General features: G+C 37.4%; 2 long non-coding RNA genes across 3 annotated transcripts in view; both read left to right on the forward strand.

Moving 5' to 3' along the window:
- LOC138738867 (uncharacterized) overlaps positions 1 to 16,605 on the forward strand; it is a 208,093-nt gene that overhangs the window by 93,200 nt on the left and 98,288 nt on the right. The window lies entirely within an intron of this gene.
- On the forward strand, positions 29 to 10,166 carry LOC138738870 (uncharacterized). 2 transcript variants are annotated; one of them, XR_011341834.1, is made up of 3 exons: positions 29 to 1,318; positions 1,413 to 1,554; positions 9,727 to 10,166. It is a non-coding gene; the product is annotated as an uncharacterized lncRNA (long non-coding RNA). The 2 variants fall into 2 exon arrangements; XR_011341833.1 differs by having other exon boundaries at positions 29 to 842.

Here is a 16,605-nt window from a genome sequence, read left to right on the forward strand (position 1 = left end):
CATGCAGTAAATGATGTCATGATGACAATTGGCAGTGAAGGATGAAAGAATTTTAGCTAGGATGGTTATAGGATTAAGTGTTACTTGCTTTTCATGAAATTTGGAGTGAAGCAGCATAGTTTAATGAGATAAAATTGAATTTCACTGATTCATTCTTTTGTGCAAGACCTCATGGTGTGGTGACAAAAAGATGATCAATGAATTTATTTCAAAAGTACATACAAATAATTGATTGATTATTTGGAAAGAATGGAACTTGATTTCTCTGGAAAATTATATTGCGGAAGGGAAAAAGTGCAGTTGGAGAAGAAGCAGTAATTTTGCTGGCTTCAACTGAACCATGAGACAAATAATTTGAACCAACGCCATTAAAAATTGAAAGGTGGCTACCCAATGAGAGGAAACTTAATTTCAATCATTTGATATTGCTTAGACAATGGAGGCAGCAGTCATAGAAAGTCAGAATTTGTAATGTGGCCAGTGGAGGCTCAGCTTGGCCTAGCTTTGCAACAAAGGAAGAATCACTGAAAGGGAGCTGAATACAGTTTTGGCAACAGAAAAAATCAAACTGATGAGTACATATGCAAAGAGTCTGTGTGCCACAATTGTGACACTTGTCAACATTTTGTTAGAAAGCAAGTCATTGCAACCTTGGAAAATAGTCCACAATTTTCTAGGAAGAGTATTGAACAAATGAATTAAGTGAAGGAAGTGATGACCGAAGTGAACTGCGTAAACTTCATGTTGGATCAGGGCTCCATTGAACCTTTCTGCACAACAGTTTTCATTGAGAAGGACAATTCAAATAGGAGTAGACACTGGTGCTGCAGTAAAAGTTACAGGTGAGCAATGGTCAAATGAAGAGTCGAGTTCCAGGATTTATCCCCTGTCCTTTCTACCCAGGCTGAAATAGGGAGTTGTGGTTTGAGTGAGAAGAGGTGAACATGATATGAAACTTCCTCATCTGATTGATTATCCCAATTAAAAGATCCAGTTTGATAGAAAAGCACTGACTAAAGATGGATTGGAGTGAGCTCAAAAAGATAAGCTGCCTGTTTCAGATGTACTGGAAGTGAACCCCAATGTAGTTTGTGATGAATTTGGAAACATGAGGGAGGAAAGCCAAGATTCACATGGGGTTTTCAAAGTGGGATCTACACTGTACAGTCTGGTGGGCCTGAAAAGACTGCAGGAAGTAGCTATCATTGGATTGGTTGGGGATTTTGATTGGGCTGTTCCAATCATTCCAGTAGTGAAGACAGATGATACCATGAGAAATGTAGTGATTATATGACTGTGATCATCAGTGAAGCAAAGGGTGATGTATATTTCCTGATCTGCTGCAAGTTCCCTGCATTTTCTATTTTTGTTCACATATTTTCATGGAATAAAATATACATTTGTTTTCTCAGAGTTGGCAAGTTTATAAGATGGATGTTAAGTGCTCCATCCATTTGAGGACAAGGCTACCCTGCATCTAGTCCAAAATATTTTACAGAGATAAAATGCTTCTTTGAATTCCACAACTATTATACACTTTTTGCTGTCTAATAGGTAAGTGTTAGGAGTTGCTCAATCACAAAATAAAGAAACAGTAAGGTGTGTTGAAAGAATTAAAGTAATTGTTTCATGGTTCACAGAATTGTGTCCATTCTGATGCAGGGAAATTACTTTTATAGTAGTATGGTCAGGTTTCTGGGCTGGTAGCCATAGGTCTGGACAACTGATCCACAAATAAGTACTAGTCTCAGTAATAGTATCACTTAATATACTCAATTATCATTAAAAAAACTCATCTGGTTCTATTAATGTCCTCATCTGGCCCCATCACATTTAAGGGCCACTCAAATGGTTGCCTCTTCTGATCAAGGACAATAATGATTGGCAACAAATAAATAAAACTATCTCTCCCTTTTCTCTTTAGTCTCATTAAAGGATTCAGTCCCAAAATGGTGATTGGCCATTTCTTCCCATGTGTGTTGACTGATGTACTAACATAACAATTACAGCACGGAAACAGGCCATTAGGCCCTTCTAGTCCGCACCGAACCAAACACCCCTTTCTAGTCCCACCTCCCTGCATAATGCCCATAACCCTCCATCTTCTTCTCATCCATATACCTGTCCAACCTTTTCTTAAATAATACAATTGACTCCGCCGCCACTATTTCTCCCGGAAGCTCATTCCACACGGCTACCACTCTTTGAGTAAAGAAGTTCCCCCTCATGTTACCTCTAAACCTCCGCCCCTTAATTCTTAACTCATGTCCTCCTGTTTTAATCTTTCCTCCTCTTAACGGAAATAGTCTATCCACATCCACTCTGTCTATCCCTTTCATAATCTTAAATACTTCTATCAAATCCCCTCTCAACCTTCTACGCTCCAAAGAATAAAGACCTAATCTGTCCAATCTCTCCCTATACTCTAGATGTTTCTCTAGCAATTCTTTGGTTGCGGAAAATTGTCCTTTCATGAATTGCATTGGTGCTGGTGCTTATACCACCTTTTCACATCCTCAAAAGTCCCAAAATGCTTTATCATCAATGAAACATGAACACTGTTGTAATTTAAGAATAGTTCCATTTGAGATAAATGGCACAGATTGTTGATAGCAGGAGTTGGGACAAAAGAATAATTTCAGGATAACCTTTCCCGCAGTTGAGGGCTATTAAGTTCCCATTGAAGCTTTGGTAGATGCAATACTAGCTGCTCAACAGAATGGAGTGAAGGATAATATATCACATCAAAAGGAAAACATAAGAATGAATGTCCAGACTGTCCTTAAGTTGGCTCCAGTTCAGCAGCTAGATATTGAAAAGGTTATGCCAGGGACGGAAGAGTAAATTACTACTGAACCATTTGAAAAATATATGCTGCCCATATTTTACCTGCTGGCATTTCATTTCAAAGTTAAAGTCAAAGTTCAGATTTATTGTCAGAGTACATAATATCACATAAAACTCTGAGATACTTTCTTCTGTGGGCCAGGTGGAATTTCTACTTATTGGTCATGCAAAAAAAATGTACTCAAGAAAAGATACATAAGCAAATGAGAGAAATGTAAACAAACTCAGTATGCAATACAGAAAATAAATATTCAATGATAAATAACGTGCAAAGTAAGAGTCTTTTAAATAAATCTCTGATTGACTTTGTTGTTGAGGAGTCTGATGGTGGTGGGGTAGCAACTATTCCTGAACCTGATGATGTGAGTCTTGTAGCACCTATACCTTTTTCCTGATGGCAGCAGCAAGAAGAGAGTGTGTGCTGGGTGATGCGGATCCTTGATGATTGCTGCTGCTCTCGACGACAGAATTTGCTGTAGATGTTCTTGAGGGTGGGGAGGGTTTTGCCTGCGATGCACTGGGTCATGTCCATTATGTTTTTCAGGGCTTTCTGCTCAGAGGTACTAATTTCCCCAAACCAGGCTGTGATGCAGCCAGTTAATACACTTTCCATTATCTATCTGTTGAAGTTTTCCAAGGTTTACAATGTCATACCAAACATCCACAAACTCCTGAGGAAGTAGAGGCGCAGATGTGCTTTCTTCTCCATGAAATTAGTGTGTGTTGGGTCCAGGAAATATCCTCCAAAATAGGACTCTCAGGAATTAAAATGTTCTCTGATCCTTCAGTCATCACTGACTGTACATCTCTGGTTTTCCCTTCTGGAGCCTACAGTCATCTCCTTGGTTTGGTGACATTGAGTGCAAGGTTGTTTTTAGAACGCCATCCAGCAAAGTTTTCAGTCGCTCTCTCTCCTCTATGCTGACTCATCACCCATTTTTATATAACCCACTCCCATGGCGTTATTGTCAGACTGACTCACACAGTCATAGGTGTAAAGTGAGTAGACCAGGGGCTAAGAATGCAGGCCTGTGGTGCTTAGGTACTTATGGAGATTGTGGAGGAGATGTTCTTACCAATCCTCTCTGGATTGTGGTCTGGAGGTGAGGAAATCCAGGATCCAATGCCACAGTGGGGTGTTGAGGCCCAGGTGTGAAGTCTGCTGATTAGCTTTGAACATCGCAGCTGTCATTTGACAAAATTGTGAAGACCTCAATGGTAATTTTGTCAAAAGACTAAGCAATAAGATGTCACTGCATCTAAACTTACTGGGTAACCTCTACTCAATTAAATTCCACATTATTAAAAATTAAAAGGCAGCTGCACAGCATCAACCAGAAACATTGTTTTCACGTGTACCTGTTCAAATAATATTCCAACTATAATGCCTAGATAAGTTAATATAAGAACCGTGATCAAACTCAATTTAATTGTTAAGTTGCCCAGAAGACAATGAGATCAGGAAGAATTAATTTACTCATTTATTATCTTCATGGTTTTTACAATGCCTTTCATTGTTTCCTTCTCAAGATATACCCATGTGCTAGGTAATTTGAACTAGAGAAGCATTGGTGAACCAGAATTTTCTATCTGCTTCATTTTGTTTTTTGTTTCCCTCAAAACTTGAAGCATTTGATACAAAATTATTATTGACTTTCAAAGATTTCTTAATATATTTGTTGTTATTTATTAAAATTTGAATAATTACTTTGTAATTACTATGGTGTCAAACATATTTGAAAAATGAAAATATAGCACTTTTTTCTTTGTGCAATTATATCTTTCTTATTATGGATTATTTCCTTTTAGCCAACATCACCATTAAGTGGGAAGTTAAAGATAATGGGTTTTACATTTTCTGAAGACCCATTTGGAAATGGAAGTGTGCATGTTCACACCTTCTTACAATAACCATAAAACCATATAACCGTTTACAGTACGGAAACAGGCCATGTTGGCCTTTCAAGTCCGTACCGGTTCACTTGAACAACTCCACTAGCTCCTCCACAAACTCCTGAGGATATATATCAAATTTTGCAATGCACACCATGTGATGATGCAGTTGCTTTGATTCACAAACGAGTGGTCCCATGCATATCTCTGTGGCTTCCTAATAACACTGTTCATAGTTATTTAAATATGTAAAATTAGTTTCTGTCATCACCATTTTTACTTCTGAGAAAAGATGCAGAATCTTCTTTTAAGTTGCATTGCAGCCTGCTGTGTCATGCAATCTAATTCTCAACATTAAAGTAGTGCCTGACAGGTCTAATGCAGACCAAATGCCTTCACTCATTAGAGAATCTTGAACAAGGGACCATTATTTAAAAAAAATAAAGAGTCACCATTTTTAGAGAATAAAGAGAAAGTTAAAAACCTTTCTCTCAGGGTCTTTGAAACTCTTCCTCAAAGGAAGTGGAAGATCTTTGGCAGATTTTTGAAAATCAAAGGGCTGAAAGGTTACTAAGGGTAGGTGTGAATGCAGATTTGAGGTTACAATCAGACTAGCTAAGACTTTACTAAATCAGAGAGCAAAAATTAGGGACTGTGGCCAATCTCCTGCTTTTAATTCATGACTCACACCTTTGAATTACTTCCACTCTAACTACTTTTGCAACTACCCGTGAAGTCAATGCTTCTTTGCCTATATCAAAACACTATATTTGAATGCTTGAAAGCCAAAATACATATTTATAAACATTGGATATCTAACTGCAAGTTCAATACATTGTTAGGTTTAATTGAGATTGATATTTCAATTAAATCCTGAAGAAATCCTGCAATGCTGGAAGTCCTGACAGTTACATTGAACCTACTTTTCCAATGTGAAAGGTAGTTACCATTTCCAGTTGTCAAGCCAATAATTGTCTTAAAATAGAATATGCCCTCTTTTATTTTCTCATTGTGTAATGAGTGCAATTTTGTTGCTCTATGGCCTATCAAGAAACCAAATTCCATTCTAACACCTTTTGGATGTGTTGGAATATTTCATAAGTGCTAAGTTTTTTTTAACTGAATAATCCATTGTTTGACAAAAAATGTCCTCATCTTCTTCCTTGCACTTCTACTGAATATCTATTCTGATTTATTGGTTGTCAACTTTTACTTCTAATCTTTCAAATCCTTCCTATATGTTAGACAATTCTATTAGATCTCCCTTTATCCTTCTTTATTACATCAAATGCACTATGAATGTACAACCTCAGTAAATTGATTGAATTGTTCACTGTCGTGCATAACAAGATATATTGAAAAGCTTTGTTTTGTGTGATATTCAGGTAAGTCAACTTCTTCATAAGTTAGCAGGTGGTGCAAGAATAAAAACATGGTCTCACATATTAAAACAAACGTGAAGAGAATATTGTCACATAAGATAAAAAGGTATGTTAAAAAGAAATGACCAATTAAACAGTGCAAGGCATCATCTTGTATTAATGGGAGGGCCATTCAGATTCTGATAACAGAAGAAATATTGAATCAGGTAGTGCATGTTTCAAAAACATGTATTTTTTTTTGCCCAAAAGACATGGGGAAAAGGTAGTGTGACAGGGGTGGAATCTGTTCTTTAACATGTTTGCTGCTTTCGAGAGGCATCAGAAGGTGAAGATAGAATCGATTTAGGAGAGACTGCTTTATCAGGTCTTCATTGCAGCATCGCCATTTCCATCTCATAAAGTCATAGAAGCTCTTCGTGCCCATTCAACTAAAATGTATTTTCTCTTTGGATTCTCTTTCCCAATAGATTGTTAAATTCAATCTCTTGTCAGAGGTGATGGAATCAGATATAATTACTGCATTTAAGAGCAAATTAGACAGACACATCATTGGGTAAAGCATAGGAGGAGACAGGTCTAATACAAGCCAGTGGAATTACTGTCAACAAGGACAAGAGGCTAAAGGGCCTGTTTGTATGCTCTGCAACTCGATGACAATATAAATCAACATTAACCCTCTATTGGCCTTTGTAGCCTATGTCTTTTGTGACCTTTGATCCTTGGGATGTATACTGATTTAAAAAAATAATATATTCAGTCCATAAGATAATTAAATCATGCTCCTCACTTGGGTGTCCAGTGAAGCTGTGCAATTGCATGGCATTGATTAGCTGAACACTATTACAACTTTTGACTGACTAGTCTTACCACAGGCTGTAAATCCACTGTTTACAGTGCAAAGTGATCCTTCCCTTTATATTGCATGCAAAAGATGCATCCTGAAAGGTGCTACTGGAACATTTTGGTTCTGGGAACAGCTATTTTTTCATGTTTAATTTTAAAAAAATCTTGTAATGCTGGAATACTTTGACCTCCAGTCATAGTGGTTGGAAAACTAGAGGTGTGGCAGGTTTGGCTATTCTTTGGTGGTGGTGTAGGTTTCAAATATTGGCTGGTTCAGGTTTTATTACTGTGAATCCAGTGGCAATGTATAAGTGGCCCAGGTAAAAGTAAAACACAAAAATCTGTAGACACTGGGGTGGAAGTAAAAACACAGTGCTGGAGAATCTCAGCTGGTCAAACAGGGTCCTTTATATAGCAAAGGTAAAAATACCTACCTTGATGAAGGGCTCAAGCCTGAAACATCAGTTATGTATTTTAACCTTTGCTATATAAAGGACCTGTTTGACCTGCTGAGTTTCTCCAGCACTGTGTTTTTACTCACATCTACAGGTACCTCATATCTCGAGATTCTTCAACATCGCACATTCCTGGCCATTAGGGACAGAGCTCTATGGAGGGAGGGAGGAAAGAAGAGATAGGGAAGGAGAAAAGAATGGATGGAAAAAAGAAGGAGGGAGGGGAAAGATCCAGCCTTGGAGATATTCTGGATTGCACTATTCAATTGGAACAAGGATACTTACACCCGAGATGGAACTTTTAATGTGCTGGACCTACTCATTTCCTTTGCAGTTCCTGATGCATGATTTATCCTATTCTTCATCTAACTGTTGCAGTAGCTAGCACAGTGGTGCATCAGTTAATGCTGTTACCTCATGGCTTCAGGGAGTCAGGTTCAATCCTGACCCCAGGTACTATACGTGAAGTGTTGACACATTTTCCGTGTGGCCATGTGGGTTTAGACCAGGTATTCCGTTTTCCTTCCATATTCTCAAATAATGATGGGAGAGTAATTTGGTGCTGTGAGTTACCACACTACACTTGATCTTAGCCAAAAGGCCGAGAAGCGATGGTGCTGCGAGTTACCATTTTGTGTAGGTTAATGGCAGAAGGGTCAAAGGGACATATATGTGAGAGACTAAGTTGCAGATCCACAGAATTTCCGTTAGCCCCACCCCACATCTATCCCTAAATCTCCTTTCCTGTCCCTCTCTCTTTCTTTTCTCTTAGCTCTGCATTTACAGAGCCAACCTCTCCTTCCCTCAATCAATTCTCCCCTTTCCTCTCTCTTGTCCTCCTATCCAATATCCAATTAGTACCTTCTGTCTGTTGGTCTGTACACCTCCCCTGCCCTTCCTTGCCTTCTCCCCACCCTTTAATTCAGGCGCTTCCCTATTTTTTGAAGAAGAGCTGAGGCCCAAACTGTTGCTTGTATAACTTTACCTCCTATGGACGATGCAAGACCTGCTGAGCTCCTCCAGCATGTCTGTGTTTTTAAGAGGAATTCAAGTAACTTTTTTCCAATGGGAACAGTGAATCTCTCTCCGATAAATTGTAACTTGACTTGTAATTCCTGCAGCAAAATCCAAAAGTAAATATTCCAACCATTCTGATCAGCAATATCATTAATAGATTAGCACTACATACCTAATCATTATGAGAATGGGAAAGTTGCCATCCATGAGTCTTCAGAACAAAATGATGATGTTGAACTTTGGAGCTTTCTTCTTTTCTGAAATCAATCTGCTGGGAACAATCGTTTCTTCTGTTAGATAATTGCAGATGAAACACAAGTGATATGCCAGAAAGCGGGAAGAGAAATCTGGATGACCATATGTCACTCAACGGGAAGTGGCCCTGATCCTTGTTCGAAGCAGTCACAGGAAAAATAAGCAAACTTGATAGAAAAAATGTGGCTTACAGTGAAGGAATAGAAGAAGGGGATGAATAGGTGATGTGGACATGAGCTTGGAGTAAAATAGCCACTTCTTGAAGAATCCCAGGTGACTTAAATTAAATGAGTTTTTGAGTTATTGGCGAGTTGACATATTTCATGCAAGGTTCAAGTAAAATCATAAAACTATTTACAATCAGTGAACGTATAAAAATCCTAAAGTCAATTAAATTTCTGGTCAGTGATCTCATACAAACAAAAAGTGGAAGATAGATTTTGGGAAAATATTGAACAGAAAATATCAAAGTGATATTTAAATAGTTTGGAAAACAGACCATTGGTGTCAGAGTGATTCAGAACCATGAGACTCAAGAATATTTTTGGATAGATGGGTGGAGTTTAGAGTCAGGGCCAATGAATTTTGGTTCTTATCAAAACATTTGAAATGTAGGGCACTGGTTAGCTACACAAAAGATTACATTGAACTTTCCTGTCATCCAACAGTTGGCTACTTATCTTTGGAGAACCTTTGGCATTTATATAATTCCACAAGAGTTGCTCCTGAGAAGTGTCTGAATCTTCAAAAGCAAGGATTAGTCCTAATTCCACATCCAAAATCCTTCTACTCTCTCAATGATGCATGCATTGCCTTGTCCTTTTTTCAAAAAGAATATCCGTATCACTGTTTCTCAGCTAGTGAAAGAAAGCAACGTGGATCAGTGTGCATTGGACTAGCTCTGCTCTATTTCAGCTAATGGAGGTTCAAACATTGACACTTCTCTTCTTGCACCATGTTTAATACTTTGTTTTATTTTCCCCAAAATGAAAAATGCAATTTTCTTTTCAGTTTTCTATGTTCTTCCTGCCTAGGTTCCTCTGTGTTCTCATCACAAGAAGAAAAAGAAACAGGTCCTTGATTGGTAACAGAATATTTGTGACGTGGACATTTACCCCCTCCATAAATCTTCGTCCGCGAAGCCAAGCCAAAGAAGAATTTGTGGCTGCATTTCTTTTCATGACTCTCTTTGTGATGTCTCTCAAGCAGTGAGCGCAATCTTTTTCAAGAGAAAAGACTGCTCATAATTGAAAGTGACAGATAATTCCTTGAGAAATGTCATAACTTGTATTCAGAATCCATATATTGAGTAGTGATCTGGAATGCACTCCCTGAAGATGTGCCAAATTCCCTAGAAAAATCGATGTTGGTACTGTAGAATGCTATCATATCTATTTCATCAAAGCACTCTCTATTTTCATTTTACATATCTATTGTTAAAATATATATTGCTTCTTGATTTATAATGAATAAAGTAGACATCAACTCCAACATATGTATAACATTTAGAACATCTTTTGCCTCAGTGAACTTTAGTCTACTCCAGATAAAGGACCTAAGAGATAATAGCTGATCAATCTCTACCTGTACTGCATTACTCCTCATGTTTATGGCGCTCCCGCTGTTTCTATTTTCATTCTTTCTCCACAACTCTCTGCACAGACAGAATTAATTTCAATAAGAATATTTATCTAAACTTTAATCTTTGGTTGAGAGCACTGACTGTGCAAAGTAATAGCCATGATGTGTTGCACACCACTTCCAAGGTTCATTCTGTTCCCTTAGTTTCAGAGAGTGTGTAAAACATGAGATGTTCATCAATGGTTGAATTTCCAGATGTTTTATGTCTCTCTCTGAGGATTCAATGTGGTACCTGTTCACATAGACGTTTTCACCTTCCTCTGTTAGTTCTGCTTCAAGAGGTTTAAATATTGCACTGTACTCCAGAACTATTTCCCCCAATTCCTGTTCCCAGCCCAACCACTATCTTTCGAGCACTATCCACCATTCACCGCCCCCCTCCCGAAAATTAAGAATCAATGTCTGGTCAGCAGAGATAAAATTGGTAAAATGCATTATTACTATTTGGATCTCTGACAGTAACGTGAAAGCATTTACATAGTGGAGGGATTCTGAGAACAGTGATGAGCAAAGACTAAAGGCAAAGGTCATATAAGCGAACAAACTGTAGAGGTTTCAGAAGAATATCACTCAGTGGCACCACATATTAAACTGGTCACAAGACAAGAGTATATGCAAGCTGTTAACTTGCTAGTGACCTCGGATACAAACTCTGAATCTAAATTTTCTAAGACACATGGCCTGCAATCCACTGATCCGGAGCAAAACCCAACATCCCACTGTTGTGAACTTTGTTTTTATACGATGGATGGTCAGATATTTAACGTGAAATTAGCTGTAATGTTAGAAAATGGCTGTGGAGATAAATCATTTCCCACTTTACCCAGAATATTTGAGTATAGAATCTGATGACAATAAATGCCAAAGTGAAGGGAATATTGTAAATCAGTAAAATAAATCATTGCCAGTGGGCCCTGTTTCATAGGTGATACCACCTCTTCGATACACCTCTCTCTCCTGATTCTGCTTGTCCCACTTCTGGTATTCAGTACAAAGCCTGTTAGCAGCAGGCTGCTAGTCTTGGACTGATTAACAGTGCAAGTGAAGAATGCAGAAGGTAGGGTCGAACTACTTGACGTCAAGGCTTCAATGAAATGAGGAGGGCTATGCAATTCATAAATGTTAATCAGAGAGATATTGACACTAATTTTCCATTTTAAAGCCAGATCTTTGCTTCCTAAAGTTCACCAGTCATAATTAAGTGCCAACCTATTGAAACCTATTCCGCAATAATCTAATCCTTGCCTACCTCACACCTATAAACCTCTATTTTCCTACATCCATGTGCCTATCTAAGAATCTTTTTAACTGTCCCTATTGTACCAGTCTGCACTACTACCCTAAAAGTTATTGAATTTTCCAAATGAAAAATTATTAAATAAATAAACTGAGAGAGAAAAAATAATAATTATTTGTCCAAGCAGGAAAAAAAGATGAGGAAGTGAGATAAGAAAAAGGTTAAGTATGGGGCAAATCTTGCCTTTTCATGAATGGTTTCTGTTGCACCTTTGATCATACATTCCACAGTAACTGGTGCATTGATTGACTTTTTATTTCACAAGTTTCAAGAGGCACCCACAAACCTTTCCTTCAGCCTGACCCAATGTAAACTCTGGAAACTTCATGCAGTCACAAAATAATTAAGTCAACATGCAGACAATCTGTCATAAATGCATATTATGGCACTTGTCAAACATTTTAAAATCTCTTCATCCCCCAAAGTGGGATTCAGCGCCAAGGTTGGGGATTGCTTGAGTTAAGAGGATTAAGCCAGGTCTATTCTCTGCTGGTTGACTGTTACTAATTTGTCTTGCAAGAGAGAGAGAGAGAGAGAAAATATGCTATAAATGTTGAGCACTGTGTTTGAATAAAAAGCTGGCGATGTGTTGAAGAAATGAGATTAAAGGATTGTAAAATGTACACATGTCATGGAGCATGTGAATGGAATGTCCTAAACCTGCCTGAAGAATATATTACGTCAAACATTGACTTGGCTTGAGCAGTGTGTGAGGACATTGGTGTAGTTTGTGGACTATTACATTTGAAGGTACATTCATTGATCTTGCCTGCTTTTATGAGATTATTAAACTTACAGCACTTCATTTCAGTCCTATGAGCTCGACACCTGGTATCAATCTTCACAGCTGACTCTTTTCAAATACTTATTGATTGTATTTTATGTGGTGTATTGGACTCTTTCTCTTCTGACAAGATCTTCATTGCAGAAAATTTGTGGTCGCTTGTTCATTCTAGTAAGTGAAAATCATCTCCATCTAGACTTCCACTACCTGCCTTCCTTAAGTAGTGTCAACTGGAATTTACCTCTCTTAAATGAAATATGGAAAATAACACCAGGGTTAGTCCTGCTGGATGCTAAGGTCAATATAATGAGCTGTAACTGGCAAAATCTATGGGCAATTTTACACAGAAACTTGAAAAAAAAATAACATTCTTGCCTCCGGTGTGTCCTGAGGTGGTGGTTTACACAGGGGCATTTTTACAAAGCCTTCCTGTGTTGCGGAATTTGTCAGAGGGGGAACGTCGTATTCATTAGGTCTGTTTCTTACAGAGTGGCTGTGGTCAATTTACGCTGCAGCTGCTCCAAAAGTGGAAATATTACAGGATGGAACTTGAATAAAAAATGTTGTCCCAACATTTTCACATTGCCACCGGAGCAGAAATTTTTCTGAAATCTTCAGTGGCAATGTAAAAATGTCTAATGTTACTCACACCAGGCTGGGCAGGTTTCGATTAATCACACATCATGCACTCCATTCCTGATTCCAGGCAAAGTCTAGAGTGAAAATCAGAAAACTCCAGATGCTGGTAATTAAAATGAAACCAGAATATTTTGGAAACACTTTACAGGTCAGGGGACATCTATGGAATGAGAAACAGTGTTTTAAATTCTTCAATCAGACATCTGATGAAGGGCTTTGAATCTGAAATGTTAATTGTTTCTCTTTTCAAAGCCTGCTGCTTGATCTGCTGAGTATTTTCAGTATTTACTGTTTTTGCACCAAGTTAACCTTTGTAATGTTTAATCAAACAAGACAGGCCACTGAAGAGTAAAAGTGAAAATTGTTCAGGATTATTTTACGACGGTGATAGACTGGGAAAGAGTTGTTTTTTTTAAGCAATCACTGCACTAACCTTTTTTAGATTTCATGGAGTGATGCTTCGGATTGGTTAAAGATAATTAAACTTATACAAGCATTTCTGGAGTTTTTTCATTGAGATAATGCTAAACTTTAATTTGTATTATTTGCAGCTGTGTTGAGTGGAGGGAACTTTACAACAGCAATTAAGTGCTTGTAGGCCCTGCTCACTTTAGGCAGATTGTTCAGCTGCCCTTGCAAAGCTCTGCAAAATTAGCACACTGATTGCTCATTGGACTTGAGTTGAGTGTTCTGGTGTGGCCAGGATGCCCCAATGTGCCAGCAACAAACTTGGATTTAAATTTTATCTTTGATCTCCTCTTGCATATGCATCAATACACCAAAGGGTGCAAAAATGCTCCATTTAAGGATAATACACTCAGCGTATTGATCCAAGAAATGAACAGCAAGAGTCTTAGGCCAAAAAAATCCTTAAAGTTGGGGGAGATGTGAGAAGAGAACGATTGCAATACTGTCTGCAATCACAGCTGAGCAACAAGTGGACAAACAAGTTTCCAGGATCCTTAAACAATTTTGTGGAGTGTGTTTTCTCTGTTAGATCCCTAACATCCAATGAAATCCACCTGCAGAGATATGAAGATTTTAAAAACTCTTCCAAGGAATTACTTATTCAGAATCGGTTGACAGTATTGAATTATTTCACTGTGTATATTTATGATATGTTTATAGACTGAGAGGGAGTTTGTTTAAAATAGGAAATTTGGTTAATTTTATGAAAATCAAAAGATGCAGCAAAAGGAAAAGTGATGGGGGAATGGATATAAACAGAAATTATTATCAAGAAGCATTAGTGAACTGACCTGTCACTTGCACTTTGCCCACCATGTTTGGTCACTGAACACACCATTGTTCTGGAGGTCGAGCTACTGAAGGCACAGTGTGAGGTTGACAATGGACAACTGGACCTCAAATGACAGATCATAAAGTCTGGCCCTGGACTTAAATGGTAGCATTTTGACAATTCTTTGTGATCAATGGCATTTGAACCTCATTTTAAATGTCTCTGATGATCAGAAGCGTTTAAAACTTGTGCAAATTGAATTAAACTATTGAATAGATTTAAGCAATCTCCAACTCATTTCTGACTTCTGCATCACAATGGGCAGGTGTGGAAGGTGGGAGGGAGTATATTTGTATAGTTAGCCTGCAGAGCTCTAAAGAACCATTGACAAAAGATCAGTATATTTCGGGTCTATGTGTCATATAAAAGACGAGTTGCGGCAATAACACTCTGAATAGCATTATTCTCAGTCTAATGGAATCCAAAGGGATGAGATTGATAGTTTTGTAAAGTCTGGCACCGCAAAATGATATGGTTTGAGAAAAATTCACAGAATTCTAGATTTAATCATAAAAAAACATTGAAGTTAAAGTGCAAGTGGAAACTTTCAGATGTGTTTCGAGATTACCTTCCTGTTTTGATAGTTGAAGGAGAAACTAGGTGAACATTCAAAATTAAAAGAGCAAAAGGATAAAGAAATATGGGGAGATGAAAGGTGAATGCGATTAGAATTGTTTAATCAGTTGGATGACAAGGGTTAGGATTAGGGTCAAAGACTTGAAGGGCAAAACAATTTTTTTCCCTGCTAGTAGCTGCCACATCTTTTTAAAAGCAAAGCACAATTGAGCAATTATTTATTATTTGAGGGTAAAGGAATGATTTGGTATTGTTTAACCTGATATATTTTGTTATACTCTAAAATCTTGCACTGCAAAAACTGGTTAAAGAACAAATTGCTGAAGGTCAAACTACAAATGTCATTGTCAGCTTCCAAATACATCTCTGTTGTATTTTTGGAAGAGAATTAAAATGGACAGTTGCAATCAGATTTCAAATTTCACTTAGTTTTCAAGCTTCATTATCTGTACTGTGTTCATTAAAAAAAATCTAAATATCTCTGCAGAGTATTCTTATGAGTTCTCCCCAGTGGAAGATTTGTACACATTAATTCAGAACTGAATCCTTCCAAATCTTCAATCACTTCAAAGCTTTATGCTTTTGTCTGCCTTTCATGTACTATCACCTATGTTAGGAATATAAGAAAGCTTTGCAGGATTTAAGTTTGACATGGATCACTGAATATAAAGCAATGATTTCACTCCAAATTTACACCACACTACACCTGCATTGATATGACAAATAATTCCAGCCTTAAAGACCAAATACAAAGGATCCTATGTCAAAAATCTTTTTCACAAATTACCTCTGAGGCTTTGCAAAAATAACTAATTTTAGTAATCCAAAATCAGTCTTCTGCAGCTATAGCATTTTCTTTTAAAAAATTTTTAAAAATTTTTTAACACTGTGAACCATATCAACCAAAATATATACAAACATTTCTCATTAAATATACACAGTGGCATTTTCTCCCTTTTTTTCCCCCTACCCTCCCTCCCCACTTCCCACCCCCCTCCAAAACCAATAAATATTCAACATATTCTTCTTTGGCTTGGCTTCACGGACGAAGATTAACATATACAATACAATAAAACCATGAAACAATGTCTTCACACAATGAAAAATAAAAAAGAAAAATGTGTCATCTACTTTTACACACTGAATCAAGTCGTTTTGTCTTCTTATCATTTTAGGGGGTGGAGGTCCAAGTCAAGCCCTCTCTGTTATGTTCCATGTATTGTTCCCAAATTTGTTCAAATAATGTGACATTATTTTTTAAATTATATGTTATTTTTTCCAATGGAATACATTTATTCATTTCCATGTATCATTGCTGTATTCTCAGGCTCTCTTCCATTTTCCAAGTTGACATTATACATTTTTTTGCTACTGCTAAGGCAATCATAAGAAATCTTTTTTGCGCTTTATCCAATTTGAGGGCTAATTCCTTACTTCTTATATTACTTAGAAGAAGGATCTCTGTATTTTTTGATATGTTATTTTTTATGATTTTATTTAATATCTGATTTAGATCTTCCCAAAACATTTTCACTTTCGTACATGCCCAAATTGCATGTACTGTTGTTCCCATTTCCTTCTTACAGCAAAAACATCTATCTGATAATGTTGGATCCCATTCTTTTAACTTTTGAGGCATGATATATAACCTGTGTAACCAATTATACTGTATGATG

This window comes from Narcine bancroftii, chromosome 7 (assembly GCF_036971445.1).
Source record: "Narcine bancroftii isolate sNarBan1 chromosome 7, sNarBan1.hap1, whole genome shotgun sequence".
Lineage (NCBI taxonomy): Eukaryota > Metazoa > Chordata > Chondrichthyes > Torpediniformes > Narcinidae > Narcine > Narcine bancroftii.